Source organism: Equus quagga, chromosome 7 (assembly GCF_021613505.1).
Source record: "Equus quagga isolate Etosha38 chromosome 7, UCLA_HA_Equagga_1.0, whole genome shotgun sequence".
NCBI classification, from domain to species: domain Eukaryota; kingdom Metazoa; phylum Chordata; class Mammalia; order Perissodactyla; family Equidae; genus Equus; species Equus quagga.
Window position 1 is genome coordinate 30,348,392 of NC_060273.1, and position 26,634 is coordinate 30,375,025.

At 56.5% G+C, this 26,634-nt stretch overlaps 1 protein-coding gene across 3 annotated transcripts in view; it reads left to right on the top strand.

Annotated features, from left to right (window-relative positions):
- Positions 1-322: 322 nt before the first annotated feature.
- Positions 323-26,634, top strand: part of ELFN1 (extracellular leucine rich repeat and fibronectin type III domain containing 1) — a 68,894-nt gene continuing 42,582 nt past the window's right edge. The window contains exons 1-2 of one of the 3 annotated variants that reach the window (XM_046665665.1): positions 4,471-4,683; positions 5,452-5,573. The gene's annotated coding sequence lies outside the window, so the exon portion shown is untranslated. Of the gene's footprint in view, positions 552-4,470; positions 4,684-5,451; positions 5,574-26,634 lie in introns of those variants that run through there. The other 2 variants (XM_046665666.1, XM_046665664.1) reach the window with 2 other exon arrangements.

Consider the following 26,634-nt stretch of genomic DNA (forward strand, 5'->3'; position numbering starts at 1 on the left):
CCGCCGCCCGCCCGCCCCTCCGGCCGCCCCCGCCCGCGTCCCCCGCCCCTCCTCCTGCCCTCCCCGCTCCGGTTCCTGCATGAAGCCTTCGATCACGCTCAGAAAGAATGTGCTACAACCTCGGCGCTTCCACGGCCGCCACCACCGCGCCCGCGCCCGCGCCCGAGCCGGAGCCCGAGCCGCCCGGCCCCTCGGCGTCGCCGGCGCCGCCGCCGCTTCCCCGCCTGCCCGGCTGGCCCCGGGCTCGGAGCGCGCGGTCCCCGCCGCCGCCCCGCGCTCGCCCCGTGCTTGACGCAGTGAGCGCCGCAGCCCGGCTCCCGCCGGCTCCGCTCCGCTCCCCGTCGCAGGCCGAGCCCAGTCCGGCGGGCTCCGGGAGGGGCGGGCAGGGCGCGAGGGGGAGGAGATCTGTCTGGAGCCAGCGAGCCGGAGGAGGAAGAGGAGGAGGAAGGAGGGGAAGCCGCCGCCGCCGCCGCCGCGCTCCGGGGACCTGGGCGCGCGCGCTCCGCTCGCCCGAGACCGTGCCTCCAGCCCCGGGCCCGCACCCGGCCCAGGTAGGAAGGGGCTTGTGGGAGAGGGGGCTGCGCGGGGGCTGCGGGGGCGGGGGTCTCCTCTGCGGCAGCTGCGGGGCCAGCGGGGCCCGCCCCTGGGGGAGGCGGGGAAGATGCTCTCTCCGGAGGCAGTGGGGGCGGGCGCGGGGTCCCCAGCGGTTCCCTGAGCCCCGGCCGCCCCAACCCCTGCGTCCTGCCCGGAGCGTCCGCGCCGGGGCCGAGTTCCCCCGCCGGTGGAGCTTTGGTTGCGGCGCGTTGGGTCCGCGGTTCCTGGGCGTCCCCCCGGCTCACCCGGGTTCCGAGGCGGGCGCACCCGAAGTTAGCGGTCGCCGAGCCCCGGCCGGACAAACTTCCCTCTCCGACGCCGCGGCCCGATGGGCCAGGACTCCGGACCCCTCGGGCTAGGAGGCGCCGCGGGGACCCCGAAACTTTGCTGAGCGCTGTGAGAGCGAAGGGCGGGCTGGGCAGGGAGCGAGGGGGTGGTCTTGCCTGCGAGTGCACGGTGGGAGCCGCGGCGCCCCAAGTTGGCCCGGAGACTGCCCCCCTCAAGCTGGAACCCCATCCTGTAGTGGAGGGCGGACAAGGAGTGGACTCTGGGTGCCTCGCCTTCGCCCAGCCGGCGTTGGGGAGCAGCACTCCGCCCCGCGCAGCCCGAGCCTTTGGAGGAGGTGTTCCAGGACCCCCCATTCCTCCAGTTCGGTCGCCTGGCTCTGCCCGCCGCTGCTGAGCTCCCGGGAAGGACCCGGCTCGCGGCTATTAATAGACGCTTGTGGCCCGACCTCTCCCGGCCCGGGAAGCCGGGAAGCCAGGCTTGGCTGCAGGCTGGGGCGACCCCGGGCCCAGACTCAGCCCCCTCCCCAGTTCTCGTGGTCCCCATCCTGTCGCTTTTCCCTCCACACCCCCCTGCTGTGCTCCCACTCTTTCCTCTCTGGTCTCTGGGTGTCGCCCCCCCCCCCCCAACTTTTTCTCTTCCCAAACTGCACGGTGTGGCCTGTGGCCGCCCCGTCAGTCAGCTGCCCCGGCCAGACTGGCGCGATTTGAGCACAGTCCCCAACCGAGTCCTCCTCCGCTGGAGGGGTGTGGGGTCCCTGGGGCCAGACTGCCAGGGATAAGCAGGAATTTCGTCTCATCAGCGTCGCTTCCTCTGAACCGACACACCGATGCGCTCCCATTCACCCGTCCCTGGGGGCCGGTCGCCACCCCATCTGAGGGGCCGTGGGGAGTGGGGTGGTCGCAACAGACAGCCTAGGGGGCTTTAGAGAGAAGAGGGGACCTGCGAAGCTTCTGAGAGGGTTTTAGGATGTAGCTACAGCTGCATGTGAAGGGAGGGGGCAATGTCCTGATGGCCCCCCTTCCAGCGTCGCCTCCACGCACCCCGAATGCCTAGGATTCTATTTGCTCCCCCACCCCACCCCAGGCTTGAGTGGATTTGAGGATTTCGGGAACCGGGGAATAGGGGCTGCTTCTTCCCGTCTTCCAGTCTGCAGAGCCCAGCCCCCAAACAGCTTGGGGGGGGTCTTTGTCCCCCAGAGCTGGCCGTCGGCCCCGCCCCCTCCGTTAACTCCGGGACCCCAGCGCCCTCCAGCGCTGCGTGCCGCGCTCCGGCGGTCTCAGAGCCTTGATAAGTGAGCGGTCGCATCTTTTCACCCCGCTCTGGGTCTGGGGGTGGGGTAGGGGGCGTGGTGCGCAGTATCGGGTCCCTGACAGATGTCCTCGCGGCGGTGGCGCCGGCGTCTCTGTAACAGAATTAATGACTTCCACGCAGGCCGCCAACCGGCGCGGCCACGGGGGAGGGGCGACCCAGCGGAGATTCAGGGGACGAGGTCGCAGCCTGACGGCGCAGCCTGGGCTCGGGGTAGGGGGCGCAGAGGCGAGGACCCCAATGGCTGGCCCCGCCTCCAATTCTCTGCGCCCCCAACTGTGCGCTTCGCTCTCTGCCGCCTGCCCAGGGATCCTCTCCGGTTGTGGGGACCCTCCGGCAGGGACCTCTAACCCGCTCCTCCAGTTGACCTCTGAGCTCCTGGAGCACTGACTCTGGGGGGCCACATACTTGCCTGTTGGGAGGGCGGTTGGGCAGTGCCTCTGGCCTCGGCTTGCATGCTGCAGAAATGGGCTCATAGCCTTTGCACCAAGGGGGCAGCGAGGAGGTCGTGATGCATCTCTAGCTAGGCACCTAGCACCGTCCTGGCACCCCGGAGACGCCCATATAAATGCCACGTGGATCCTTCCAGAGCAGGGAGCTGCTGGGCCATCGAGCACCTGGGGAACCAGCCCTAAAGGGAAGTCAGGGGTTTGCCTGGGGAAGGCTGCTCGGGGCCTCGACTCCCTTCCCTCCTGTGCATTTCCCGCACAGGGCTGGTGAGGCCAGAGCTGGAAGGTTGCTTCTCCCTTCTCGGACCTTCCACGAGTGACCAGGGTGGGCCCTAGGGGAGGACCAGTCTCTCCCCAGTCCGAACCATCTGGAGAGGCCTCTTGGACAGCAGAGAGGAGAGGGGGGCCCACTCATGCCCTGCTCTGTCGGCGTGCCCAGGCCAGGCACAGCTGAAGCCGCAGTGTCCATCTGCTGATGAACAAGGGCCTGCCCTTGGCCTGTGGCCTGCTGGGACGGGGTCCTTGAGGGGCGGCTCAGAGAGAGTGGCTACAGCTCAAATGCCCCAGTGCCGTCCTCGCTGTGCCTCACCCTTGACCCTGTGAAGTGTTTCCAGGACACACTGCCCCCCAGTACTTGTGTGTTACCATGGAGACACACTGGCTTTTGTCCTGGCACCCCTTTATGGCTCTGCACCCACTCTCAAAGGAGCCCCACTGGCAGGCAAGAGGGGACCATGAAGAAGCCCGAAATTCCTAAATCCTGGCTGGCAGGGGTAGGGTAGCTCCCAGCCCACTCCCCCCTTCCTGGCCAACCTCCCTGCCCAGGTGGTGCTGGGGGGCAGGGTGGGGGCTTGCCGTCCCTCTAGGACTCGCTTGTGCTGTGGGCGTTCATTCCCACTCCCTCCCCGGTCCCCACACACTATAGGATTTATCTTGATTTGCTGCCTTTGAATTGAGTCAACTCTTTTGTATGCTCGGTGAATTGCCCAGCTGCTGGCGGGGAGCGGAGAGCGTGCCGGGGGTACTGAGGCCGGGAATCATAGGCAGGAGGGGGACAGGAAGCGGGGAGGGGGCGCGGGCGCCGGCGGGGACGGCCGGGCTGCGCAGGGACATGAGCGGGCCCTGAGGCGCTTGCCGGGCCGCCCACCGGGTGGGCTGAGGGCACTGCTGGGGGCCTGCCCGGCCCGAGCGGAGAGACTGGAGGGGTTAGGAGCATCGGTCCTGGGGGTGAAGGCTGCCCTTCGGGGTCTGCTTCGGACGGGCGTGGAGCAAGCCTCTGGGCCTCTCTTGACTCAGTTTCCTCTCCTGTAACCTGCGGAAAGGGGGCTTCCGCACACGCAGGTGGTGAGGGTCAAAGTAAGCAGAAAGAGTGCGCGAGAGCCCCCCGGGGTCCTCTCAGAGGTTGGGGTGAGTGAGGGAAGGAAGGGGGGCCGGGGCTGCGTAGTGGGGGGGGCCTACCCTACCTGCTTCCTTCCCCCCGCCCCCACACGTTCTCCGTCCCTAGGTCCCTGTCTTCTCCCTTGTGGGCGGGACCGACGGCCGACCCGCGTCCTGAGAACGCCCGCCCCGGGCGCTGCCTAATGTGGTGAGGGTCGCGGTGGCTCATCCGGGCGACGGCATCCGCGCGCTCCCCCGCCCCCGCTTGGATGTGGGCGGCAGGGCAGGGCAGGGGAGGGGCCGCGAGGAAACCCTCCTGCGCTTTCGAGTACCTCCCCCCCCCGCCCCTCCCCCTGCGCTCGGCGGCCGCGGAGGGAAGGAGCGAGGCGGCGCGGAGGCCGGGCGAGCGGAGGGGGTTCGGGAGGGAGGGAGGGGGTAACAGGCAAGGCGAGGACTCGGCGCCGGACTCGGGCGGGGAGGAAGACGGGGTGGGAGGGAGCGAGCGGGGGAGGGGGGGCGCGCGCGCAAGGGCCCCCCAGCCCGCGAGGCGAGGGGCGGGGCGGCGCGCGGATCGATGGGCGAAGCTGGGGCGGAATTTCAATCCCAGGAGCGAAGTTAGAGCCGGGAGGACGGCGGCGGCGGCGGCGGCGGGCGCAGCCCCGGAAAGGTAAGCGCGGCGCCCGCGGAGCCCGAGTCCGAGCGCGGCCGGAGGGGCCGAGGCAAGGGGCGCGGGACTCGGGCCACTCTCGGGCGGCGCGGCCGGACCCCGCACCTCGCGCCCCGCGCCCGCTCGCTGTGCGCCCCCGGCCCCTGGTGCGCCCCGGGCCCGGCGCGCCCTCCGAGCGCAGCGGGCAAAGTTGCAGGAACTTGGCGACGGCGGAGCGGGCGCCTGGCTGAGCCCGGCAGAGCCGGGGTCCCGGTCGGGGTCCCGCTGCCGCCCCCGGGTCGCTGCTGCACCTCGCACAGCCGCTCCTTCGCTGGGACCCACCCCTTCCCCAGCACCTGTCTCCCCTCGACGGCCCCCTTCGCCGTCCGCACGCCTCCCTACGCACCCCGCACCCAGCCCAGAGCAGCTGCTCCCTGCGGGCGACCCTCTGCGGCCCCTGCCCTTCTGGAAACGTCGGCCCTGGTCCCTGACCCCATCCGCGCCCGGCATCACCACCCCTGCCTTATCTGCCCATCCTCCCGACGCTGCGCGCCTCCTCGCTCGGTCCAGCCACACTCGGGGGAGGGGCCGCATTCCGCGGTCACGGTCAGGGAGCCAAACCGCTGGCGTGGGGTTTGCTGTGAACTTGGTGGATGTTCTCCACCCCTCCCCCCACCCTGGACCCGTTCTCATCGTCATCTCTTTGGGGGGGTGGTTGGGGGGGAGGTGCTCCTTGTCCCACCCTGCCTCTAAGGCAGGGGTCCTCCTTCCATCCTTTAAAATCCGCAGGTCACTCGCTGGCCGGTCTGGGTGGGGGCCCCCTGCAGGCGTTTTCTCCTCCAACACAGAACGACAGCCTCTGGCATCGAAAGCAGACTCTTCCAGGCATCAGCGGTGTGACCTTGGGGCAGGTAACCTCTCTGAGCCTCACTTTCCACATCTGTAAAGTGGGGGTATAATGATAACGTGTATTTCCTGGAAGGGACGGGGCAGTGACACTCAGGGTCGGCAGGGCCCCTGGAGGCCTCTCCCCAGGCTCGGGGGACCCGCCAGGCTTGCACCTCGCAGCAGAGGCTCAGGTGTGAGTGTCTTATCTCCGGCAGGTGCATCGTGGAGCCCTTGCTTGGGTGCAGCTGTGTCTGCCTCTCCCCGGCTGTGTTGGTCTGGGGGCTGTGCAGAAAGCACCCCACGATCTGAGACCCTAGGAGCCTCAGTGACAGGAGCTTTCAGGGGGTGCTGAGGGAGGGGAGGTATGAAGGGAGATCCTCCCCACCCTGTCTCTCCCAGGGGGTTTCCAAAGAGGCCCCAGCCTCTGCCCGGTGCGGAGAGGAGATGAGCACATGGGCTCGTGGTGCTTCAAAGCTGCACATACTCTCCTCTTCCCACCTCGCTGGCCCCCTGGCCTCCTCTGCCCTGGGTCCTTGCAGCTTTCGCCTTTTAATTGAACAGGCAGTGGGGGGACACAGGCACAAACCCCATCCCAGGTTTGCCTCCCATTGCGTCAGAAAAGGAGACACGCCTGGTGAGAGAGGGACAAACCTCAGGTGGCCAGGGTATCAGAGGGTGATGCCCCCCTTCACTCTGGATTTACGGGGTTGGAGCTGGCCAGGAGCCCATCACTTGGGTCCCTCCTTTTCCTGCTCACGTGGCGAGGGAGGGCTGAACAGCCCCTGGTGGACAGAAGACCCCCAGGTCTCTGGGTCAGAGAGACGGGAGCTGCACCCTACCCCCAGCAGCTGGCCCCTCTCCCTCAGGCCGCTGAGCAGCCCCCTGGCCGTGGCAGCAGGTCTGCAGCCTGCGTGGCCTTCAGGATGATACAGCAGGCCCCAGAGCAGCAGGTCCTGTCTCTGAGAAAAGCCAGCACCCTATCGTGATGCCTGGAAATCTGGGGGGGGGGGGTGCGGGGGGGAGGGTGACGTGGTGGGCACCTGCACCTGGGGCCACAGGAAGGGAGGAAGGACAACGTCCCCTCCCCATCGCCCCCCATGAAGGCTCTGGAGAGCTCAGCAGTTCTTCCAATTGCCTTTGGAAGTGGGAGCCCCACACCTGGGCTGGGGAGAGGCTGCTGTCCCCCACCTCTGTCCCCACCCCCCTAAGGAAACAAGTGGCCGGGGTCCCCAGGAGAGCCTCGGGCTGGAGCATGGACCCCCGCGGCCCCTCTTTTGGACCCTGGGATTTGGGAATCTTCCGACCCGAAGTGTCTCCTTGTCAGCGTCACCTGTTCCAAGAGAGAAAAATTAGTGGGGCCAAAATTATGACAGTGACTTGAATGATGGAGTGAAATGGGAGCATCTGCCGGAGTTCTCCATCTGTGTGTGTCTCTAACACACACACACATGCACATAAGCACACATGCACCAGCTCTAAATTTGAATGGGGTTTTCTAAACACTCAGGAAACCCCCCTCCTCCAATCCCCTGGGTCAGAGCCCCCCTACCCCCCACAGCAGTCCCTACCCACTTAGGGGCCCAGTTCCCATTAGCAGAGGACCCTGTTTCTGAGGATGCTGTGGCAGCGGGAGAAATTTATGAGCAGAGGTGTGTGGACTTGGGTGTTCATCTATCTCTGCAGGAAACAAACAGGCAGACCCTGTCGGAGCCCGGGTGGGTGGCGTGAAATACATCTGGAGGGAGGGTGCAGGATGGAAACTGCCAGTGAGTGACAGGCGGCAGATAGATCTCCAGGGCTGGGAGACGGGGCCGTAAATTTCCGGGCGTGAACCTGGAGCAGGTGCTGTGTTCCCGCGGACACCGGATACATTTGTCATCTCTCCAGCACCCCCATGCCCCTCACGTGGCCCTTGCCGTTTGGTCTCCTGTCATGGATTCCCATTTCTTCCAGCAGAAGCTCGGGTGTCCACTGGCCTCGACTGGGTCTCTGTTGGGGTGGCTGATGGTGGAGCCCACGCAGGGGAGGGGAGCCCTGACGTGGAAGGGACTGTGGTATGATCCATGCCAGCGCCCACTGTGCAGATAGGGAGGCTGAGGTCCAGAGTGGGGCAGTGTATGGTCCCAGGTTGCACAGTGAGGGAGGCAGAGAAGTGGGTGGAAGGGGCCCTGTTCCCCTGCTGTGCTGGTTTGTGTCTGGTCACGTGAGCAGGACAGGCACAGCCTCGGCTTCTGGGGACCCCCACTTCCTGTGCCCCCTGTGCTGGCCAGCAGCCCTGGAGGGGAGCAGGAAGTGGGGTGGCAGCCGTGGGCACTCAGCTCCTCTCTCTGGGCCTGCCTGTCCGTCACCTTCCACCCGCCCTGCCCGAGTGTAGTCAGCTGAGACGTGGCTTTGCCAAGCTCTCCTGGGGACCGGAGGGGCTGGAGAGACCACCCTGGGACCGAGCGGCCACCTGGGAACAGGAACAGAGACTCCTGGCCATTCGAGCTTGAAGAATTCCTGCAGGTTTATTCATTAGACTTACCGAGGGCTCCAGACTCTGCCTGGAGCCTGGGGACAAGACCGTCACGAGGCCCTGGCATGGGTGGAGCTTGTGTGCGGGGGCGGGGGGAGACAGACGGCAAACAGGAACACACAAATATGTATGTATGGTCCTTTCCAGGGGAGGTCAGCCCATTGGCCTCCTCTTCCAGAAGGGTCCAGCATCGCCCAAGGTCACACGACTAGAGAGTCGTGGAGCCTCAGTTGGAATCCTCCTGGGAGCCAGGACCAGGCTGGCCTTGGGCTTGGAGACGAGGGGAGAACAGAGGCTGAGGGCTGCGGGTGCCCAGGAGGGCCTGAGGGCCTTCTTAGGAGAGGCAAGGACAGGCTGCCCCCTTGGCTCCCTGCTCCGGGCCCCCCGGGATGAGGAGGAGCAGTGGGGGAACTGAGTACTGGAGGCTGGCCCAGCATCTGAGCACTGGGCCACGCCTGCACCCGGGCCTCTCAAGGGCAGGGACACCCCCCACTGCCCATCCAGCCAGGACTGCTGGGGCTCTGCCCCCGTGGGAGACACCCACTGGGGACGCCTCCCTTCCTGCCTTGACAATGAGCCTTAATTGCTCAGGGTTTATGGCCAGTCTCTCCCTGCCCTCAGGGTTCCCTCCCCTGTGAGCTGTCCCCAAGTTCCTCCTTGGGGGCTGCCCTGCTCCAAGCGTGGGGGCTCCCAGAGGAGGGGTCTGGCTGGCCCTTCAAGGGTGGGCCACATTTGGATGACCCTGGAGAACGGGGCAGGCATCCAGGCTGGGATCAGCGAGAGCAGTGGTGTGGGACCTTTTGGGGAGCATTGAGCAGGGCTGGGGAGAGGGGCCCTGAGAGGCAGCTGGGGTGGGCTGGGCGTGGACCCCGCCTAGTGGCCTGCGGTTTCTGTTCAAGGCGCCTCCCTCAGCTGACTCCCGGGATGGACTCTGGCAGCTACGGGGCTCGGCCTCCCCCAAAGCAAGACTGGAGTGGAGGGAGAGACCACACTCTGGGCATCTGTGGGAAGGGATGAGGACGGGGGTGGGGCGGGGGGCACAGCCTGGGGGAGCGTCCAGCAGCCCAGCCCCTCTCCCGGCTGTCCCTACGGGTCCGTTGTCCTTGATAGAGTCACAGATTCAATCCGTGCGTTTAGCAGGTGGGGAGACTGAGAGCCCCATAGGACGGTGGCAGCAAGCCAGCGTCAGAGCTGGCAGGAGCGTCCAGGCTCAGCCCTCTCCCACGCTCCGTCCCCTGCACCACACTTCCCTCCCCACCATGGAGAGAGCAGGGGGGCTTTTAAGGACCCCCCCATGCCTTACGATGGGGCCATGGAGGCCTTGCCACAGGTCTCCAGCCTGGAGGCGAGGGGGTGCACGGTGGGCTGGCCTGGGCTCTGAGGACCACGCTCCCAGCCTGCCCCCTCCAGACCCACTTTGGACGCCCCCAAGCGCATGTCTGTGCTGTCTGCCCCTCTGACGGCTACTTCTGTAAGGGGCCGATGGGTAAGAAGCATTACGAAGCTGGGCGGGTTCAGAGCCGCCACCAGCGCTGGAGACGTGGCTGGCATGAAGGCCGGGCGTCTGCCCCCCGGGCATGCAGTGTGCAAGGAGCCTGGCCTCGTGGCCCCCACCTTGGGAAGCGATGGGGTCCTGCCGAGTCCCGCCTCCCGTGGGGTGGGAGCCCTGGGAGATGACTGACAGCCCGAGGCTCCCTCGTGTTTACCGACAGATCCCGGTTTTATTTTCAGCAGGATCAAACTCCGGCATCTCTTAGTCATTAGCTCCCTTTAGTTTGATAAACACAGACGCGCACACACAGGCAGCCGCGTGCCGCCCCACGGCGGGGACGACGACCGTGTCTGGCGAGGGGGCTCTGCGGACCCTTCGCGCACACAGTGGGCGCTGTGGGGAGAGGGCTGTGCAGAGCGCACAGTGAGGAAGCGCTCCTGTGCTGGCAGGCAGAGCCCAGAGGAGTGGCTGGGGTGACATCGGGCCACCAGCGCCCTGGACGTGCCTACAGCATCGGCACCCGACTCTGCTCCTCTCTGAGGCCTCTCCACCGCCCCAGCCTCCACAGCCGCCCTGGAAGCCGAGGGGCCCAGGACCTTGGGATGTGCTTCCTTGTCTGCACCAGGGCCTCCACCTTGCCCACGTAGGGGTCTTTTGGCTTTGTCCCATGGGGGCATCACTCAGCCCAGAAGCCTCAGCTTTCTCAGGTGGCACAGGCTTGGACTTCGTGTTCCTCTGCACCCTGCTGTGTAAAGAGACAGAGAAAGAGGGTGCTGGGGGGAGAGGAACAGCAAGTGCAAAGGCCCTGAGGTAGCCACAAGCTTGGCATCTTGGAGGAGGGGCAAGGCCCACGTGGCTGACCCCCAGGGGCAGGAGGTCGGTGGGAGAGGTTGCAGTGCCCAGTTCTGGGGAAGAGTTGGATCTCGTTCTCTTTGTCTTGGGAAGCTTTTTGGAAGTTTGAGCAGCTAAGGGACGAGGCTGGTTTATGCGTTTACAAGGCCTCTCTGGCTGGAGGGGAGGCAAGGATTCTTAGGGGTGCAAGTGGGAGTGACACTCAGCGAGGAGTCTCTGATGATGCCCGGGAGAGACGGACGCAGCGTGCCCAGAGCCGGCGATGCTGGTTTGGAGAGACAGTGCATGTGATGTCTGGTCTGACGTGGCTTAAAAGATCGGAGCTGCGTTCCTGTAGAGAAGGACGTTCCGTAAGGCAGAATCCACTTTCCCACTTAAATCCCGTATGAGATGAGGGATGGGATCCTGTAGAGAGTGAGGTGGTTACAGCAAATCCTGCTTCTCTCTGACGTTCAGTAGCGTTTCAGGCATGTCGTTCTGGGGGAGAGGAGACTGCCTCCCAAAAAGATGGGCATGAAACCATGGGGTTGACTGGGCAGGAACCCTGAGGGGGGAAGTGGGGCTCGGGGCGGCGTCCTCAGACAGCCGGCATGGGCGCTTCCTTTTGCACTTGTCTCATCTTAGTTTGCAGGTAATTGTGCGTGTAGGAGTGTGCACTGTGTGTGCACGTGTGTGTGCGTGCCTGTGTTCACACGTGTGTGCACGTGCTCGCCCTCCTAGGGCCTCTGCCCCCTTCCTCCTGCTCAGACCCCAGAGCAGGCGGTAGATGGGGGTCCCCCGAGTTTCACTGTCCAGCGAAGGTGTGTTCCGGCCTCAGATTCCTCGGTCTGAGGGTTTAGATTCTGCAAAACGAATTTGTCTGCTGTTTTTTGCAAATTCGGTAGAGTGGCCGAGGTGCTAAAATGAAGAGGGCACGGAGAGCTCCCGGGGGGCTCCTGGTGGCCTGGGGCCCCCCGCCCCTTGGGCTGCGCCTGCCCTCGGGTCTGGAGCTGGCCAGCTCCCGTGTCCGGGGCAGGAGGGCGGGGGCGCGGGGAGAGAGGCCAGGGCCGGGCCGAGACTCGGGCCTCAGGGACGTTTTCCGTCTGACAGACATCCGGGCTTGTTTTGGTTTCCTCATTATGGTGTCCCCAGAGCGAGAGCACACTGGATCTGAAGGATGTGAGGCACGGAGACGGCTTTTTAGAAAAACAGCTCGTCAGAAATCCACTGCTGCCACCCGGCCTCGTCCACCCGAGTCGGGGGCTGAAGCAGGACGCCCCGCCTGGGGCAGCTGCATACGAAACGCCAAGACGTGTAGCTGTCACACCCTCGCTCTGACGGGCACAAGTGCCCACACAAGCGTGTATGACCACAAGGGCTTGTGCAGACAGCCCCACTCCGGGACGCACACGAGACCTCTGACATGCACACACAGCACACGTCATGCATGTGCACGCGTGCTGCACACTCTGACCATTAGGGTGCGTGTTTAGACGTGCCGACTGGCATTCGCCTGGGCACAGGTGTGTGCAGCCACTCTAAGGTCACACATCCCCGCAGTGCATCTCCACACATCAGCCCGTGCCCTGGCGTGTTTTTGTCAGTGTGTGCCCTCGTCCGTGACGGTGTGGTCTGGCATGCACACGTGTGTAGCTGAACACGGTACCTGTGTTCTGACACATCCCCTCAGTGGCAATCTGCACAAGGGCTCCAGCAGACAGTCGTGTCCGGGTGTGTCCCCGTGTGCACTGACACACATGGCAGCGTGAGGCTGTTTCCTTCTGGTGGGGTTGAAAGGAGGGCTCCAGGGGGCCACGTATGTTGGGGGGACACACCCCTCCCCCCAGAGCCCCACCTCAGTCTCCCTTCCGGCTGCGGTGGGGGCCTTGCTCCATCGTGGGTTCCCCTTTGTGGGCCAGGCGCTGCACAGTCTGGGGCCAAGGGTCACGCTGGGCCCCGTGGGCTCCTTGGGGAGCGTGGGAAAGCGGAGGGGAGGGGCAGCTGACCATGGGGAGGAGGATGGGGTGGGGTCTACTCCCTGTCCTGGCGGTGCAGGGTCTCTCGGGTGGACAGGTGCAAGGTGTGCAGGCAGAGGGCCTGGCTGTTTGGAAGGGGCACACGGTCCGTGGAGGGAGCCGTGAGTCTGGATGGTGGAGCTGCTGCTGCCCCGGCAGAGACTGGAGCCAGAAGTCAGGGGCCACATCATGAGGGCCGAGTGTCCCACTGAGGGGCCCCAGGCGTCCTCTGGTGTTGCCCTTTGCAGAACGTGGCGGACTGTGGGGAGGCCCGGCTCCTCGGTGACTCTGGCCTCTCCCCAGAGTCGCACAGCCCGGACGTGGTGGCATCTAAATTTAGGTCCTTTCAGGCCAGAATCTCTTCCATCTCCCACCTTTCTCCTGGGGGAAAATGTCCGGGAATTCTAAATTCAGGGAGAAAATGCCTGTTTCCTGGGGACGGGAGACAGAGACGTGGTACTTGTAGGGAAGAGGACCCTGGGCCGGGCTTCAAAATCAGAGCTTTCCAGCTGCTCCAGCATCCTCCTTCCAAAAGGGGAAACTGAGGCCTGGAGGCACAGGGCTCTGACCCCTGGGTGCTCAGCCCCAGCTCTCTGGCTTCCTCGTCTCGTGTGGGAAGGCGGCCCCAGCCTCCTGGAGCACAGCCCCTCTGCCAGCGGGACCCTGGGCTCCTCGCCCGCCCGCCTGCCACGACCTTCATCTCGGGAGGACTCCTGAAACCACAGGACCTTGCACACACTTGGGCTTGGATGGCCCACACTGCCCCGTCCTGCATCCTCCGTCTCAGGCCCCACCACGTGGGCCTCATACAGCCGGGAGGAGGGGCCGTGTACCCATTTCACAGATGAGGAGCTGGCTCCCGAGTGCCATTGCCCCGAGCTGCCTGTCTCCGACACCCCCTCCGGCGCCCCACCCCTGGCAGCCCCCTGCGCATCTTACAGATGAAGGGAGAAGGAGCCTCGGTGGGGGAGGGGAAATGAGGAACCAACTATCCACAGCCTGGAGCCAGCTCTGGTCCCTCGACGGGACTGCCGAGGAACCAGGGCCTGCCCCCAGGGGAGGGCTTGTGGGGTCCAGGCTGCACCAGACATGTCCAGTGGCTAAAGCAGGCTGGGTCATGCTGCCCATTTTACAGGTTGGGACACTGAGGACCCCTGTGATGCTGTGTGACTGACAGGTTCCCGCGTGGACCGCTGGGGATGGGAGGGGCTTCTGTTTGCCCTGGACCCTGGGGGAGCCAAGGCTGGGTGCACAAGGGTTGGGGGGGCGCTGTTACCCCTGGGACCCGGTCTGCAGGCTGTCCCAGAGACTGCTCTGTCCTCCCTCTAGCATCCTCGCACCTGACCCTGTCCCTGCGTCCAGGTACGGGACCCGCGGCCCACTGGTCGTGATCCGGCCGGTTTGCCGCAGGTGAAGCCAAGCCGGGGACGCCAGCAGGGCACCTCCCCCGGGTCTGTGGCTTCGCTTCTGCTCATCGTGCGTGGGCAAGGCGGCCCCCTGCGTTGCCAAGGAGTGAGCCAGCCGTGGAGTTAGGTTCTGGGAGGAAGGTACCCCAAGGGCATAGGAGGGGGTCCTCCTGTTTTTGAGTGAAATCCTGGGCGTGACAGGATAGCAGAGAGGCTGATGGCCTTGGGGGCTGGTGGGCGATCCTGAAGGCAGCTGTGGCCGGTGGAACGAGACTCGGGCCGTCCGTGGGGCAGCGTCAGGTGCAGACCCCCGGGGCGGGGTGGGGAGCGTGTGCGGAATGCGCTGGCACGCCTGTCCTTTCTTTGTTAACAGCTTCATGGAGGTCTAATTTACTTACCGTGACGTCGTAAGTGTGTGTACACTTTGCACTTTTGCACACCCATTGTGAATGCCCTTCACTGCTTTTCGTACATTTACAGAGTTTCACAGCCGTTTTTAGAACAATTTTTAGAACTTTTTAGAAGGGCCACCAGCTGGTTTTAGAACATTCCCGTCGCTCCAGAAGGTTCCCGAACCTCACGCCCATCGGCAGTCAGTCCCACCTCACTCCCGGCGCTGATCTCTGTAGTCACCTTTTTCTGGACATTTCATGTCAACGGGATCACACAATATGGGGTCTTTTGTGTCTGGCTTCTTTCACTTGGCACAGTGTTTTGAAAGTTGATTCATCTTATGGTGTGGGTCACTCCTTGCCTATTTTTATCGCTGTATAGTACTCCATTTTCACTCCACCAAATTTTGTTTATCCATATGCCAATTATGGGCATTTGGGTGGTTTCCAGTTTGGGGCTATTATGAATATTGCTGCGATGCAGTGGAAATCCGTGTGTGGACGTGTGTTTTCGGGTCTCTTCGCTAGAGGCCATGGAGTGGAATTGCTGGGTTGTATCGTGAGTCAATGTTTAAATTTTTAACAAACTGCCAGACAGTTTTCTGAAGAGGCTGTGCCGTTTTGCATCCCCACCAGCGACCCATGCGGGCTCCAGTTCCTCCACAATCTGGCAACACTTGGTAATGTTGGCCTTTTTTTATTGTAGACAGTGAAGTGGGCGTGCGGTGGTTTCTCGCTGTGGTTTTAATTTGCACTTTCCTAATAACCAGTGAAGTCGAACACTTCTTCGTGTATTCATCAGACATTCATATTTCTTCTTTGATAAACACGTCTATTCAAATCTTTCGCCCATTTTAATGAGTTTGTCTTATTTTGAGTTTCAAAATGATTCCAAATTATTGCGAGAGTTCTTTCTACATTCTGGACATAAGTCCTTTGTCAGAAATGTGATTTGCAAAGATCTTATCCCCGTCTATAGCTCATCTTTCATTTCCTAACAGTGTCTTTTAGAGCACAAAAGTTTTTATTTATCATGAAGTCGAGTTTATCTATTTTCTTCTTTTATGGGTTGTGTTTTTGGTGTTTAAGAATTCTTTGCCTGATCCAAAGTCACAGAGATTTTCCTCTGTGTTTTCTTCTAGAAGGTGGATAGTTTTGGCTCTTGCATTTGGGTCTATCGTGCATTTTAAGTTGATGTTTGTGTACGACGTGTAGGGTCTGAGTTCATTTTTTATTATAATGATATCGATTTGCTCCAGCACCGTTTTTTGAAAAGACTCTCTTTTCTGCATTGTTTTCTTGGGCTCATAAACATAAGAGTTTATTTCTGGGCTCTCAGTTCTCTTGCACTGATGTGTGTGTCCGTTCTTATGCCAGTACCACACGGTCTCCATTACTCTGGCTTTGTGATAAGTTTTGAAAGCAGGTGACATAAGTGCCTCCACATTTGTTTTTCTTCTTGAAATGCTTTGGCTATTCTGAGACCTCTGCGTTTCCATGTAAATTTTAGCATCAGCTTGTCAATTTCTTTTTTTAAAAAAAAATGCCCACTGGGATTTTGGTGGGCTTGTGTTTAATTTATACATCAGCTTGGGAATATTAAATCTTCCAATCCATGAACATGGAATGTCTCTCCGTGAATTTTCATCTTTCTTTTTCTCTTAGCAATTTTCGGTCGTTTTCAGTGTGCAAGTGTTGCTAATGGGATTTCTTTTGTTACATTTATTCCTAACTATTTTGTGATGCTGTCGTGAATGGAATTATTTTCTTAGTTTCGTTTTCAGGTTGTTTGTGGCTAGCACATAGGAGTAAAATGGAGCTTTGCATATTGATCTTTTGTCCTTCGATCTGGCTAAATTTAATTTTTAGCTGGTTCCAGTAGACTTTCATGGACTCCTTAGGGTTTTCTACCAACAGGGTCATGCCATCTGCAAATAGGAGAGTTTTAGGTCTTCCTTTTCAGACTGGATGCCTGTTATTTCTTTTTCTTGCCTTGTCACACAGACTACAGCACCTCCAGAATGATGCTGAGTGGGAGAGGTGCTTTGTTCCTGGTCTTACAGGAAACACGTTCAGTCTTTCACATTAGGTGTGATGTTAGCTGTGGTTTTCATACGTGGTCTCTATCGGTTCTCTTGTGTTCCTGGTTTGTTGGGCATTTTTATCATGAAGAGGTGTTGGATTTGGTTAAATGCTTTTTCTACATTTATTGAGATGACCGTGTGGCTTTTGTCCTTTTATCTATTCATATGGTAGCAAACTTTAGTTATTTTCAGATGCTAACCTAGCCTTGCATTCCTGAGATAAGTTCCACCTGTGTAATCCTTTTTATATGTGGCTGGATTTGGTTTGCTAATATTTTGTGAAGGATTTTTACACCTATGTTCATGAGGTGTATTGGTCTGTTATTTTCTTATGGTGTCTTCTTCGGGTTTTGGTATCAGGGAGAATGCTGGTCTGATAGAACGAGTGGGAAGTTTTTCTCCTCTTTTTTTCTGAAAGAGCTTGTCAAGGTTCAATATTATTTCTTGAAATATTTGACAGAATTTACCACTGAAACCATCTGAGCCTGGGCTTTTCTTTGGGAGAATGTTTTAAATTAATCATTCAGCTAAAAAAAAGGTTATAGGTCTATTCAGATTTTCTGTTTCTTCTTGAATCACTCTTGGTAACTTGTGTGTTTCTAGAAATTTGTCCACTTCATCTAAATTGTCTAATTTGTTGGCATAAAGTTGGTCATAAATATTTCCCTAACTCCCTTTAATTTCTGTGGCATTGGTAGTCACGTTTCTTCTTTAATAACTGATATTGGTAATTTGAGTTTTCTCTCTTTTCTTGGTCAAGCTAGCTAAAAGTTTGTCAGTTTTGTTGATCTTTTCAAATAGCCGGATTTTGGTTTTGTTGCTTTTCTCTGTTTTTTTCCTTTTCCCTCCCTACCTGATCTGTTCTTTTCCCTTTATTCTGCTTGCTTTGGGTTTAGTGTCCTCTTTTTTTCCTAGTTTCTTAAGGTGGGAACTTGGGTTTTTGAGATTTTTTTCCTTTTCCAGTGAGGATCAAAAGCCATAAATTTCAATGCAAGCCCTGCTTTAACGACATTTCATAAATTTTGGTATGTTCTGTTTTTATTTTCATTTAATTAAAGACATTTTCTACTTTCCTTTGTAATTTCTTTGACTCCTGGGTTGTTGAAAACTCTGTTGTTTACTTTCCAAATATTTGGGGATTTCTCCAGATTTGTTTCTTTTGTTGATTTCTAACATATTTCCCTTGCAGTTGGAGATACACTTTCCGTGATTCATTTATTTTAAATTTACTGAGGTTCGTCTTGCAGCCTAGCGTACGTCTGTCCTGGAGAATGTGCCACGTGCGTTTGCAAGAATGTGTATTCTGCTGGGTGGAATGTTCTGTAAATGCCGGGTCAAGTTGGCGAAAGTGTCGCTCGAGTCCTCTGTGTCTCTGCTAATTTCTTGTCTAGCTGCTCTCTCAGTTATTGAGAGTGGAGTCCTGATATTTCTATTATCGTTGAGCTGTCCATTTCTCCTTTCCATTCTATTAGTTGTTGCTTAATGTGTTTTGCGGCTCTGTTATTATGGGCTCATTCATTTATAATTGTCACATCTTCTGGAGGCATTGATTTGCTTATCATTATGAAATGTCCTTTGCCTCTGGGAAATTCTTTAAAGTCTGTTTTGTCTGATGTTAACTTACCCGCTCCAGCTCTTTCTGTGGTTACTGTTTGCATGTGTATTTTCCCATCCTTTTACTTTCAGCCTGGTGGTACATTTGACCTTGAAGTGGACCGTTTTTAGACAATACGTGTTCAGATCTTGTTCTTATAACCCAGTCTGACAATCTCTGCCTTTTGATTGAGCTGTGTAGTCCATTCACGTTTAATGTAATTTTTTATTTGCTATGGTTGCCATTGTCTGAGTTGTTTTCTGCGTGTCTCATCTTTTTTCCCCCTCTGTTTCTCCTTTGCTGTCAGATAAATACTATTAATGTCCCATTTTAATTGCTCTATTAATTTTTTAAACTGTATTTCTTTGAGTTGTTTTGTTAGTGGTGGATTCAGATATGCATCTTAACTCATTACAAATGATTTCAAATTAATAGTAACTTAATTATGGTAAAATATGGAAACTTTACTCCAGTATAGTCCCATTTTCTTTTCTCTCCTTTTTGCTATTATTATCGTATATATTACATCAATAATGCTAAAAACCCAACAATATGGTGTTATAATTATTGCTTTATGTAATCTTACATTTTCAAAAGAAACTAAGGAAAGGAAAGAGAAAATACCTTTATAAAGTCTCTTATATCCGTCTACACATTTACCATTCCTGGTGGTGTTCGTTCTTTCTCTGGGTTTGACTTACCATCACACGTGATTTCCTTTTAGCCCAAAGGACTTCCTTTAGTGTTTCTTGTCTGCTAGCCCCAGATTCTTTCAGTCTTTGTTGGGGACTGCCTTCATTTTTGAAGGATGGCTTTCTGGGATGTGGAATTCTTGGTTGACATTTCTTCCTTCAGCACCTTGAATATGTTGTTTGCTATCTTCTCACCTCCGTAGTCTCTGATGAGAAATCAGCCACTGGTCATGTTGTCTTTATTCTGCACGTGATGACTCTCTTCTCTTGCTATTTTCTCTTTCTTTCAACAGTTTAGCTGGATAGTTAACTAGTTAACAGTTTAACTATGATGTGTCTAGGTCTGGACTTTTTTGTTCTTATCCTACTTGGGTTTGTTGATCTTGCATCTGTTAGATTAATGTTTTTCATCAAATTGAAAAGTTTTCCACTATTATTTCTTCAAATATTTTTCCCGCCTCTTTCTCTCTCCCTCTTCTCCTGGGACCTCCATCACATATATGTTGGTGCACTTGATGTTGCCCCACAGATGTCTGAGAGTTGGTTCATTATTCTCATCTGTTTTTTTCCCTCTGTTCTTTAGATTGGATAATTTATTTTGGTCTATCTTCAGGTTCACGAGTTCTTTCTTCTGCCGTCTCAGTTCTACCGTTGAGCCCCTCTTGTGAATTTTTCACCTCGTGGATCATACTTTTGAATTCCAAAATTTCCATCTTCTAAAATAATTTCTCTCTTTATCGAGGTTCTCTGTTTCTGAGTCACTGTCATCACACTTTCTTATAATTCTTGAAGCGTGATAGTCTTTTTTTTTTTTTTTTTTTTTAACATTTGTGATCGCTGCTTTGAAGTCTTTGTCCGCCGGGTGCAACATCTGGTGATGTTCAGTGACAGTTTTTATCGACTGCTTTCTGTTCTGAGTAACCCTTTCCTATTTCTTTGCATGTCTTGTGATTTTGTATTGAAAATGGGTACTTTAGATAATATATTGTAGCTGCTCTGGATTCTGATTTTTTCCCTCTGAGAGTTGTTATTCTTGCTGTCTTTTGGGTTGTTTATTGAGTAACTTGCCTAGCTTTTTAAATCCATTTTCCCCTGATGTGTGACCATTGATGTCTCTGCTTTGTCCCCTCCCCCATTTAAAAAAAAAATCCCTGCTTTTATTTTAAATTCTGGCTTCCTAAGGATTATCTCTGTGTCTCCTTAGCTTAGTGGTCAGTCAACGGTGGGTCAGAGGTTGTGTGCAAACATCTTCAGCCGGTCAGGCTTCTACTCTCTGCTGATGGATCCGTGTGTGGGTTTAGGAGCACATTCGAAGATTAGACAGTTTGCAAATGTGCCCAGGCTTTTACTTTCTGCCAGACCCTCTTGTGTTTCCTCTGTATGTGTCTGCGGGTTCTCAGTAGCCCAGGGATGTGTGAATTTCTTGGGTCCTCTCTGCTCAGCCCTGTGCGTGCATGCTGTCCATCATCAGCTGGGTGTATGGAGAGAGCTTATCGAGGCACCGCTGTGACTGTCACATTTCATGTCTCTCTCTGTCAAGTTTCTGGCTTGTCCACTGGTCTGTTGCTGCCCCAGCCAGGATCACAATCTCAGCCTGTTAGAATTGTTGCCTTTCCCCATTCACTTGCCACTGAGATGGCTCCTTGTTCCTGACATCACTGCTGCTGAGCGTGAGTTTTGTGCCTTCTGCTCTAAATCAAATCAGCCTCTGGCGGTGAAGGTTTTCGTTCTCACGGCCTGCCCTGTGCTGTCCTGTTCGTCTGATACACCAACTGAGCTGAGAGTGGGGAGATGGGAATAGTTCCAGGTAAAAACACCGTAGATTTTCCCTATCTTGTTCAAAGTTCAGTAGTTTTTCATGAATAAATGCCATGAATAAATTCTAGAATGCCCAAATGGTTATTTTTAAAAATAGTTTTGACTAGCTTTATAGATATTCTAGAGAGAGAATTTGATGACCTTCTTACTATGCTGTGCCGGAATTCCCACCCCTGTGGTATTAGCTTCTAAAAAACACAACTTTTGAAAACGTAGCGTATGCAGCTCCATGTGTTATCACACAGGGAAATTTATCTAAGAACCCTCTAGGTCAGGAAATAAGACATTGACTGCCTCTCAGAAGGTGCTCAGGTCCCCTCCTGGTCGCTGTCCCTCTTTGCTCCCCAGAGGGAAACATCTGCTGATTTTTAACCCCACGGGTTAGTTTCTCCTGTTTTTATGCTTTATATGAATGGAATCACACAGCGTGTGATCTGAGGTCAGTTCCTTTGCTTGACACAATGTATGTGAGATGCCCCAGTGTTGGTGTTGCAATGTAGTTTGTTTATGGAAAATGTTACGCAAAATGTTACGCAGTATCCTATTTATGGATGGACGTGTGGATGGTCTCCAGGCTTCCGCGGTTACGGACAGCACTGCCTTGAGCATTCTTGTGCTGCCATCGCTGGACATGTGCATTCTTTTCTGTTGTACGGGTCCCTAGCCCTGGGGTTGCAGGTCGTGCTTATGCTCGGTTGTAGATATTGCGAGTTTTCTGAAGTGTGGTGCCGATTTACACTCCCGTGAGCGTGCCCAACCTGTCAGCACCAGTTCAGCGCTGGTTGTTTCAACTCGTTGCCAACGCTTAATGCAGTCAGTCCTTTGAACTTGAGCCCCACTGGTGAACACCTTTTCATAAGTTTATTGGCCGTTTGGGGAATCTCTTTTGTGAAGTGTCTGGTGAAAACTTTTACCCATTTTTCTATTGAGATATCTGCTTTTAATTCTTTTAATTTATACATTTGTAGGAATTCTTTATGTATCTATAAACTCTTCCATTCCTTTTTTTTTTTGAGGAAGATTAGCCCTGAGCTAACTACTACCAATCCTCCTTTTTTTTTTTTTTTTTTTTTGCTGAGGAAGACTGGCCCTGAGCGAACATCCATGCCCATCTTCCTCTACTTTATACATGGGACACCTACCACAGCATGGCTTGCCAAGTGGTGCCATGTCTGCACCTGGGATCTGAACCAGCGAACCCTGGGCCACCGAGAAGCAGAACGTGTGAACTTAACCGCTGCGCCACCAGGCCAGCCCCTCATCTTAAGTTCTTGAAGATGCTCTTCCATGTCATGTTCTGGAAGCTTTATGGTTTTACGTTTGACGTTTAGAGTTTTGGTCCACCACGAATTAATTTTTAATCTATGGTGTGAGGTGGGGATCAAGTTTCAGTTCTTCCCGTATATATTAATCCAGTCGATCATACACTTTTTATTAAAAATGTCATCCATTTTTAATGACATGATTTAATTAATTTCAAGTTAAGTTTTTTATTTTGAGATTATTGCAGAGTCAATGCAGTTGTGAGAAATAATTCAGACGATCTGTGTACCCTTTATTGACATCTCCCTAGTGGTACCATCTTGCAAAAGTGTAGTATAGTATGACAACTAGGATACTGACAGACCAGATGCAGAACATTTCCGTTAACACGAAGACCCCTCTGTTGCCTTTTTATAGCCACACTCAGCTCCCTTCCCCCGATGCCGTCTCTCCCCATGGTAACCACTAATCTGTTCTCCATTTCTGTAATCTTGTCTTTTCATGTATGCTGGATAAGTGGAACCATCCATTATGTAACTTTTTGGGTCTGGGTTTGTTTTCACTCAGCAAAATTCCCTGGAGATTCATCCAAGTTCTGTTTATCAATAGTCCATTGTTGTTTTTAACTGAGTGGTAACCTTATTTTTTAACCCAGCTTCTCTACATGGCACACTGTATATAGTGTGTATGCATGTGGGTGTGCACACGCATACGTGTGTGTGCCTGCATGTGTGAGTGTGTAAGTATAATTTGAGGGCTCTGTGGGACCTTAGTCATGATTCCAGTCATGTAATGTGTCTGGGGGCTGTGAGTACAGTTGGACGAATGGGCTAGAACATAGATTCCCAGCCATGGGTTTGGTAAGGTACCACCCATATTTCTGGGTCTTTGGTATAATTTTGGGATTACAGGTTGACCCTGTTGCCCTGGGACCTGCAGAGGGCTCAGCTGGGCAAGCTTAACCCCACCTCCAGTGATGGCCGGAAGCTGGTGCAGCACAGACCCTTGAGAAGCTACGGAATTATTGGCAAGGCTAAAACGTGTCTTGTACCTTTATTTTGAATTATTTTGTCGAATCCCCCAGCCGCATTGTCCATTTGCAGTCCTCTGAGCCAGCCAGTTTCCCTGGTGTGGCCCAGCTTGAAGCCTCTACAGTCATGTGCCTGTTACAGGTGGAGGGTGTGAGGCTCTTGACCAGGCTCTCATAGTCCTGAGGCAGAGTCCATGGTGGAGGGGGGCGCTTCTCTGGTCCCATAGCTTTTGGTTGTCTCCCGAAGACCTAGCGTGGCGGATAGGAGCTCTTCCCCAAGCAGGCAGGGATCTGAGCCAATGCCAGTGACAGAATGGGTACTTCTTGAGCTATGTGAGTACTTGGCATCCTGAAAAGGGCACTGGGTCAGGATTTGGGGACCTGGCCTCTAGCCCTGGTCCAAGACTGGCACATGGCTTGTTTGATATATTCTTCATAAATAAATAGACAAGTAGATGGGTGAGGCGGTGGATAAAATGGAAGGTTGATGAGCAGATGGATGGATGGATGGATGGATAAGATGGATGGAGAGATGATAGCTGGATAGATGGATGTTGGATGAATAAATAAATGGGTGGCTGAAAGATGAATGGATGGATGATGGGTGAATGGAGGGATGGATAATGGAAGGAGAGATAGTTGAGGGATGAATAGATAAATAGATGGCTGAAGGATGGATGGATGGATAAGATGGATGGAGGATGGATGGATGGATAGATGGATGCTGATGAATGGATGGATGATAGATGGATGGATGATGGATGGATGGATAAAATGGACGGATGATGAATGAATGGATGGGTGGATGGATGGATGAATAGATAAACAGATGGCTGAAAGATGGGCGAATGAATGATGATAGATTGGATGATGGATGAATGGATGATGGATATACCTACAGGGACTAGAAAAAGACAATGTCAGTGTGGACAGTGGCTTAGCAGAAATGGCAGTGTAGAAGGCCCTGCCTCAAGAGACTAATGTCACCAAATGGCAGATGGAGACACTTGGGGTGTAGAGAAGTGGCTTGCCCAAGCTCACAGAGCCAGGCTGTGGCAGAACTGAGGCTTGAACCCAGCTCTGCCCGAGTGCAAATTCAGGCTTCCTTCCACACATCACCCCAGAGAGGCAAAGTCTAAACCAGGGGTCAGGTCACCTCCCATGAAAGCCATTAGTAGTCCTGGCAGACAGGAGGGCAGTTCGAGCCCTCTCAGGCCAACACAGTGGATCCAGGAGTCAGGGGTTAGGGGTCAGGGGTCTCCATCCATGGCTGCCACTAACTTCTCGGCAGCCTTGGGTGAGTTACTCTCAGCAGCAGATGTTTCCTGAGCACCTGCTGTGTGCCTGGCCCTGTGCAAGACCCCGAGGGAACCAGGTTGGATGAGACCCTGTGGTCCCTGCCATCAAGAGACTCACACCCCGCCTCAGTTTCTCGTCTGTAAGGGGAGCAGGAGGTTAGGATCAATACAACTGAAGGCTGCATTGGGCTGGGGTTCCCAGCTCCCCAGGCCTGCCCCACTGTCCACCCGGCTCTGCGCCCGTGGGTTGGCCGCTGGGGTGGGTTTTCCGTTGGCGTCTGGCGGGGCCGTGAGAGCTGAGGGTGGAAATCCGTGTGGACGACGCGTCTGCGAGTGGCTGTCGTGGACTCACCCCCAAGATGTCACCAGGCTGTGTTGAAAGGCTGGGCCAGGGAGCCCGGGAAATGTTTAACTTTGAAAAATGGACCTTCACAGCTCATTAGGCCTCAGTGGCGCGGCCCGGTGCCTCGGGCGCCCGCGAAGAGGGAGCCGGCTCGGCATGAAATCGCTGAAGTATTTAAAGGCCAATTCTGCCTTCCCGACCAGCGCTGTCTGCCTGCCCAGCCCAGCACTGCCGGCCCCGGGCTGGGCTGGCCTGGGTGCCCACAGCACCCGGGACGGCCAGGATGGCTGGCAGGCGTGGTGCTGGCGCCAGGGACTCCTGTGGTCCCCCATTGTGTGCAGCACCCCCATCCCAGGTCAGAGCCTCCTGGCGTCTGCCATTTTCTGGCTCTGTGACCTTGGACAAGCCACTTCCGACTCTGGGCCTCAGTTTCTCCACCTGCACTGTGACTTGTGTGCCGGTGGAAGACAGAATGGGAGTGGAAGCTGCTTATAAGCTGCCCACAAGGTGGGGGAGCGGCGAGGGGCCCTGAAAGAGCCTTTCTCATGGGGTGAGGCAAGGGGCTGCTGGCAGCCCTCACCCCGTGCTTCAGCCACACCCTGACCCCCAAGGCCGGTCACGGGGGTCCAGGCAGCTCTGTCCAGCCTGCCCGGCAAAGGCTGGGCAATGGAGGACCCCAGTGGCCCCGCTAGTGGCTACAGGGACAGGCCAGGCTGCTGTGTTGATCCAGGCTGAGGCCCCCTCCCTCTGGCCTCGTGTCCACCGGTGTTTCTCTCTCCCCAGCTGGGTGGGGAGGTCAGAGAGTGAGGCCGGGAGCTGAGGTCGGGGAGCAGGTGGGGGGTGGGTCTGAGCGGAGCTGGGGAAGGAGGCAGCCAAGGAGAGTCGGAGCTAATCGGCAGAGGCAGCCGCTGCCATGATGCTGTAACGTGGAAAATTGCATTCCATTAGCAGCCCTGCTTGTCGGTGTGTGTGTCTTAGACGCAGAGTCATAAACAGGAAGCGCACGGGGCCGCCGACCTGCCCGTCTGGGCTGCAGCTGCCTCTGGCCGGGCGGGGGGGGGGGGGGGGGGGGGTGGGGAGGAGGAGGCTGGGCCCGGCCGGGAAGTTTTTTGCATTCTTGGGGCCCTCCTGGGGACCCCTCCCCTCAACCCTCACCAGCTCCGGAACTTTCCGAGGGCTCGGTGACCTCGGTGAGTTACCTCTTTCTTTCTTTGGAAACTGGGAACCTTCCTGAATTCCTCCCTCGCAGCATCATGGGATTAAAGGAGAGAAAGAGAAAGGAGCCGTTGGCTTCCGCCCGACATGCACCGGAGGGGACAGTGGTCACGGCCCAAGGGAGGCCTGGCTGAGCCACACGTGACCCCCGGGGTGGATGTGCACTGGTGTGCGGGGCCCCCTTCCCACGTGAGGGCACAGAGCTGTGTGTGGGTCAGTAGCTGCATGTGCACGCGTCCACACGTGTGGACATGGACGCTGTACATGCCTGCAGACCTGTCTGTGTGCACAGCCTGTGTGGGTTCCTCAGCGGTGTCCACGGCCCCTGTGAACACAGACACACAGGTGTGCCCACACTCGCCCCCCGGCTCGTCCCCATGGCAACCCCAGGCGCAGAGCAGGTGTCTGGGAGACCCGAATCGGTGCTGACGGGTGGGGCCCCCGTGACGGGCTCGCTGAGCTGGCCAGGCCAATCAGGGCCCCTGGGCGGAAGCTCCAGGAGAGTGTAGAAGTTCTTCCTTCTCCCCGGCAAGTGCTGCCAGCCCCCCTCGAGCAGGATTAGCTGGAAGCGTTTTGGATGTTCCCATCTGGCTATGAGGGCCTGACCGTGCGCCCTCCATTTACAACTGAATGGCGACCGGAGGCGACAGGTGCAGCCAAGCCCTCCGATAGTGGTCTCGATCCCAGTTTCTGGAGAGGGAAACTGAGGCTCGAGGTGGCATCAGCCACGGGCCTCCCCCCAACCCCCGGCCAACCCAGGCAGACCTCCATCTAGGAGAAGTGGGCTTGGCCCACACCCCCCTCCAGCTTCCAGCCTCAGTCTGCCCTGGCCCTAAGCCCCGGTTCTGCCGCTCTGCCGAGTGGCTTCCCTGCCTCCTTTGCCATTTGGCTGATTCCTCAAGACCTTTGCTGCAAGACCAGGCAGGCCCAGCCCCGACCCTCCCCATCCATCGCCCCCGTGAAGTCATCGGCTCAGCTGGCAGGGTTCCCATGGCAACCGTGCTGACGTCACCGGGCCTGGGAGGATGGAGGGAGGGGCGGGTGAGCCCGAGGAGGGGATTCCTGCCTCTCAGTCACCCACAGGCATGAGCTGCCA